The sequence below is a fragment of the Ornithorhynchus anatinus genome, chromosome 5, assembly GCF_004115215.2.
Source record: "Ornithorhynchus anatinus isolate Pmale09 chromosome 5, mOrnAna1.pri.v4, whole genome shotgun sequence".
NCBI lineage: Eukaryota > Metazoa > Chordata > Mammalia > Monotremata > Ornithorhynchidae > Ornithorhynchus > Ornithorhynchus anatinus.
Genome location: NC_041732.1, coordinates 38,158,420 through 38,164,508, shown reverse-complemented (window position 1 = coordinate 38,164,508; position 6,089 = coordinate 38,158,420). Strand labels below are relative to the sequence as shown.

The 6,089-nt window shown below is 53.4% G+C and overlaps 1 protein-coding gene across 10 annotated transcripts in view; it reads left to right on the top strand.

The window, feature by feature from the left end:
• The first annotated feature begins 2,129 nt into the window (after positions 1 to 2,129).
• The window catches only part of FGFR1 (fibroblast growth factor receptor 1), a 76,755-nt gene continuing 72,795 nt past the window's right edge, over positions 2,130 to 6,089 (top strand). For 3 of the 10 annotated variants that reach the window (XM_029066423.2, XM_029066421.2, XM_029066417.2), the window contains exon 1: positions 2,131 to 2,246. The gene's annotated coding sequence lies outside the window, so the exon portion shown is untranslated. Of the gene's footprint in view, positions 2,247 to 6,089 lie in introns of all 10 variants that reach the window. The other 7 variants (XR_005660007.1, XM_029066418.2, XM_029066422.2 and 4 more) reach the window with 4 other exon arrangements.

The window sequence follows — 6,089 nt, the reverse complement described above, 5'->3', positions numbered from 1 at the left end:
TAAGTGCTTGGGAGAGCTCCATACAACAGAGCTGGTAGATGCTTTCCCTGCCTGTGGGTAATAATAACTTTGGTAACTGTTAAGCATTTACTATGCTCCAAGTATTGTTCTAAACATGCAGCAGATACGTTCCCTGTGGATAGAGCACGGGCCTGGGAGTCAGAAGGAACTGGGTTCCAAACCTGGCTACACCATTTGCTGTGTGAGCTTGGGCAAGTCTCTTGACTTTTCTGTGCCTCAATTACCTCAACTGTAACATGGGGATTAAAATCGTGAACCCCATGTGGGACAGGGACAGAGTCCAACCTGATTAGCTTGTATCCCCAGCGCTTAGTCCATTGCATGGCATATGGTAAACACTTAAATACCATTTAAAAACAGAAAAGATTTTACAGTCTAGAGCAATCATGTACTGCCTTGCCCCCAATCCCACCCCACCTCCATGACCCCGGAGTAATGATAAAACTTTTTCCCGCTGTCCCGAGTTGAAAGAAGCGAGGTCCAAATGATGGAATATTTTCCCCATAAAACCCAGCAAGATGTGGCAGGACTGGGATTAAAAATAATATTAATAATAACAATGATGGTATTTCTTTAGTGCTTACTATGTGCCAAGCACTGTTCTAAGCACTGGGGTAGATACAAGGTAATCTGGTTGTCCCATGTGGGGCTCACAGTCTTCACCCCCATTTTACAGATGAGGGAACTGAGGCCCAGAGAAGTGAAGTGACTTGCCCGAAGTCACACGGCAGACAAGAGAAGCAGTGTGGCTCAGTGGAAAGAGCATGGACTCAGGAGTCAGAGGCTGTGGATTCTAACTCCAGCTCCTCCACTTGTCAGCTCTGTGACTTTGGGCCAGTCACTTCACTTCTCTGTGCCTCTGTTCCCTCCTCTGTAAAATCGGGACAACCCGATTACCTTGTATCCACCCCAGCGTTTAGAACAGTGTATGACACACAGTCAGCGCCTAACAAACACGATCATCTCCAAGTGGCGGAGGTGGGATTAGAAACCTCTGATTCTACACTTTCAGCACTCAGGTTTGACAGCGACTGGCAGCGTGTCGTGGTTCAGTGGAAAGAGCCCAGGCTTGGGGGTCAGAGATTTTGGCTTCTAATCCCAACTCCGCCGCTAGTCAAGCTGTGTGACCTTGGGCAAGTCCCTTCCCTTCTCTGGGCCTCAGTTCATTCATTCAGTCGTATTTATTGAGTGCTTACTTTGTGCAGAGCCCAAGTACTCCATTCTCTCATCTGTAAAATGGGGATGAAGACTGTGAGCCCTAAGTGGGACCTGTTTACCTTGTATCTACCCCAGTGCTTAGAGCAGTTCTTGGCACATAGGAAGCGCTTAACAAGTACTAAACATTATTATTATTATTATTGCCGGCCCCCAGGGGCCTTTCCAAGGCAGAGGGTCCCTTCAGTGGAAATCCTCTGCCCCCTTCCCCCGCAGGGCACCAGGCCAGGTCCCCCGGGGGCCGAAAGGAGCGTGGAGTTAAGGGGAGAGTGGTTGCATCTGGCTGCTCCCGAGGGCGGCAGTATAGAAACTACAAGGTCCAGCAGGCAGCTTGGCAGGGGGAGGAGACAGAGGTGGGGACTTGGGGGAGGTGGGGACTTGGGGGCTGTGTGTGTGTGTGTGTGTGTGAGTGTGTGTGTGTGTGTGTGTGTGTGTGTGTGTGAGAGAGAGAGAGAGAGAGACTGCCTGGGCGCACAGAGGTTGGAGCAGGGAGAGAGCTGGGAGCTCCAGCCCGGGCTGCAGCGCAGGGTGGAGGAAAAAAGGCAGAGACACAGAGACAGAGAGACAGAGACAGGGAGAGGAGAGAGACCCGGGTGCACCACCCCTCGAGGAGCAGCGTTGGAGCTGGAGCCCCGGCGTTGCCCCCCCACCGCAGCCGGGCCCCGCCGCATCTTCGGCAGGATCCTGGACTGAGCGGTCCTGCTGGGGCGCCTCCAGGGAGCCCTCCGGGCGGCCAAGCCGAGGACCCCCCCGGCCCCGGCGGGCGATGGAGCCGGGCGCCCCGGGGGCGTGAGCCGCCGCCGGTCCCGGTCGCTCCGGGCGGAGGGGGGCACGGGAGGAGCCGCAGCCCCCCGGGCGGAGGGGGGAGCCCGGCCAAGGCCGCCGCCGCCGCCCCCCGCCCTCTCCGGCCGGCCCCGGGACCCATTGTTCCCGCCGGGGCTGGACGCGCCGGGCGGGGGCCGGTCCTGCCAACCCAGCTCGGCCACGCCTGGGACCCTGCCGGGACGGAGGTAAAACCAATCCCCGACCCCCCTCCCCCCAAAAAACCACAAAAATCCCCCCTTCTTATCCCCTCCCTCTCATTCATTCAATAGCATTCATTCCTCCTATTGATTGAGCTCTGACTGTCTGCGGAGCACTGCGTTTGGAAGCTCCAGTCGGCAACGGAGACCGTCCTTGCCCAACCACGGGCCCTCAGTCTTTTTAAAAAGACGATCCCCTCATGTCCCCCCCCCCCCCCAACCCAACTTCTCCGCCAACTCCCGTCGCTTTTTCCCCGGGACGCCGAGGAGTCCAGGGAGAGGAACTGGGAGAGGAGGAGGCGGGATCTGGGAAGCAGGGGAGACTGTGAGCCCGTCGTTGGGCGGGGATGGTCCCCATCTGTTGCCGAATTGTACATTCCAAGCGCTTACTACAGTGCTCTGCACATCGATAAGTACTATTGAAGGAGGGGAGGGGGAGGGGAAAGGGAGGAGGGAGTCGTCGCGGGAAGGAAGGGGTGGTCGACCCAGCCATCACCACCACCACTATTCCGTACTTCTCCCCCTCCTCCTACAATCCGCACTCTCCCTTCTCCACGTCGCCTTTTCGGATTCCTCGTGGAAATCCACTCCGCCCCAGCAGATCCCTTCGACCCTTTCACCAGCCCCCTTCAGTTAAGATGGGGTGTAGGGGCGATAGGCGCTTTCCTAAAATACAAAAGGGGTAGGGAAAGAAATGTACTTTTGGGGGGAAGGAAACTCTCATTTCCCTCCCTCCCCCATTGTCTGTGGGAAAGGACTGGAGGAGCTCCTTTGGGAGAGGATGTTTTAGTGTGGATTAGAAGGGGGTGGGGGCTCAGTTCTTATCTTGGAACTGAGTTGGGGGCGGTGTTTGTGAGGTGCGGGTCATTTTGCAGCATTTCACCTTGCGCCCCTAGCCAAGGCCTGGCCTGGGTTAACCTGGCCTTTGGCCCCGTGGTCCTGTGGTTTTCCGCGGGGGGCGGATGGTGGGTCGGGGGCGGGGGGAGGCGGGGAGAAAAAGGGGGTCCGGATGCTCAGATTCGGAGTAAACGGATTTGGGAGATCCCCATTCCCCCCAGCCAACCGGGCTGCCCCCCCCCCCCACCCCGGGACGAGACCAGCCTAGTTCTGCTGACCTCAAGCCATTACCCGTTTTTAAAAACAGTGCTGCGGTCATTTCGTCTTCCCTCGCCCGCCCCCACCCTCGCCTTTTTTTTTTAATTTTTCCAGATGTGGCACCAGTCAGCCCCATCTGGTTCCATTTCACCCAGTACAGCGGCATTGCCAGCACAGTGCCTTGCGTCTCTCTGTTCCCTTTTATCCCCTTCCCCGCCATCCCCGAGGCGCGAGGATCCTTCCCTTTTCCCTCAGGAAGGGAGCGTTTCGTGGGGTTTAAAAGGGCAAATCACGCCCCACACTTCAGGCTCCGATGGGGGTGAGGGGGAACATGCCAACCTGGGGTGGGCAGGGATAGGGAGCAGAAGGGGAGGCCCCTGGAATCAACTTGATCGACGACGGTCTCCCTTGGCAGTCCATATTGCCCAGAGCTGGCCCAGAACGACGGCTTGGGAACCCAAATGTTTGTTTTCTTTGCCCGCTCCAAGAAAGCCAAAATGTTTTGACTTCGACTCGGGGACCTCGGAGCTGGAAAGCCCCTTCCCATCCTGGGAGCCCGAGGGGCAGTCATGCGTTCCTTTTTCCATTCTTCCTCTGGAAGGTCGGGATTTGGCAGGGATTGGGGGCGTGTGAATGGGGCCTGGTTGAGGTGTTTTGCTTTTGCCTGCCCCAATCACTCCCTTGGTGTTTTTTAAGGGATTGTTTGGGCTGCAGCTCCCGGAAACGTTAAGGCATTGCCCTTACGTTTAAATAACGGTTATGTTTTTGAAGACACAGGGCGAGTGTCTTTCCCCCCATGCAATCCCTCTCCTTCCCAAGACAGGAAAGCTAGTTCTCTCCCTCTCTGTCTCTTTCTCTCCCTCTCTCTCTCAAATTGAAAACACTTCTCTGGTTTCCTTTGCGAGGCGGTAGTTTTGGAGGCTGTAATGAAATCGCACTTTCTCTAGACATGGTAATTAAGGTGACTGTTTCCTCAGCCAGATGTGCCCTGCCTAGATACACCTCCGGATGCTTTTTTTTTGGGGGGGGGGGTTAGCAGTTGTGTTATTCCGACTAAAACTTAACCCACCAATTTAACAAATATTTTTGTTGTGTTTTCTTTCTTTCCTCCACCCTCCGGTCCAGTTTGTGGGCTGGTGTGCAAATTCCCCTGTGCCACGGAGTGATGGTCCGTGGTTTAGCGTTCCCGTTGGCGCTCATCAGTAGGCGCTCATCACCTCCTCTGACTGTCTCCTTGTCTGTCCGTCTCCCCCGATTAGACTGTAAGCCCGTCAAACGGCAGGGACTGTCTCTATCTGTTGCCGACTTGTTCATCCCAAGCGCTTAGTACAGTGCTCTGCACATAGTAAGCGCTCAATAAATACTATTGAATGAATGAATATTGAATGAGACGGGTCGGTGCCCCCTCAGACAACTCTTGCAGTCTCACCTTCTGGCCTCTTAATGACTTGTTTACACCTTTCCTCCTAGTTAGGGGCAGGACTTAGCTAAGAGGAGGGTTCTCTGGGGCTGCTGGGACCCAGTGTCTGGTATTCTTTAGGAGCGAGATGGTTGAAGCAGGCTTTGCTCTGTTTTCGGATCATTCAGTCAGTCTTATTTTTTGAACGCTTACTATGTGCGTGCAGAACATTTTACTAGCACTCAGGAGAGTACAATATAACACACTTGGTAGACTCGGAGTGCTGGGATCACTCGGGAAAATATCTGCCATTTTTCCCTCTAGGTAGAGGTTAGGGTGGACAATGTTTTTAAGTAGAAGTAATCAGAATTTCCCCGGGCACTACTTTGCCCTCTCAGTCTACTTTTTAGAGGGGAGGGGAGAGTGCCTAGAGTAAAAGTCTCCAAGGCTCTGCCATGATCCGGGGGGCAGAGTTTGAGAATACGGGCCAAGGGGGCAGAGCCCAGGATGGAGCCCCATCATTGTTTTTGTTCCCGTTAGCTGTTGTTGGGTCCACAAATCCACACCGAAAAATGGGGATTGAACTGCTGTTCTTGTCGACTGGCACTGGGGCAAGTTCGAGGAGGAGTCCATAGATTTGGGCACTGCACACCCACACATGCCACATTCAAACTCACAAAACACTGAGGCCAAATGTTCAAGGTAATCCACATATTCCTAGAGTCCCCCAAAATGATCTCTTGAACACTTCACTTGCACTACCTCACCATTGATCTCAAACGTTCAAAATGATCTGCAGAACTACGCAGAAGGCTCTGCCCTACACTGCCCTGAAACTTAGAGCCTATGACTGCTTGAACGGAAGAAGGTGGATGGAGCCGACTCAAGAATCTTGTTCTGCAAAGGCCTCAGATGACTTGAGATGAGTTTAATTTCCTCTTGGGGAATTCGTCTTACAGTTCTTTTTTAAAGGGCTTTGTAAGAGGCCAGGGTCTCGGTGTTGTAGAGAGAGAAATGGAGAGGTATTCTTAGCTTTGGAGAAAGGGTTCTGTGCCTTTTAAAGAAGGTTAAGCATCTGATTTGGTACTGGGGCACTTTTTTCCAAGACTGCATCTGCTTTAAACATTAATTTTTTTTCTCCCCTTACATCAATTAAAGTTGCTGGTGTGCTTTTCATTTCAGCAAATTAGTCACCTGCCTGAACAAAGACTAGCCCATTCGAGGGCCACTGGGATGTCCCAGACAGTTTGATCTGGCTAACAAACTCCCATTCTTTGCTGGTTAGTATTCACTTTGCCTTAGAATTTGGAGGGAGAATTATTTACATTTCATTTATT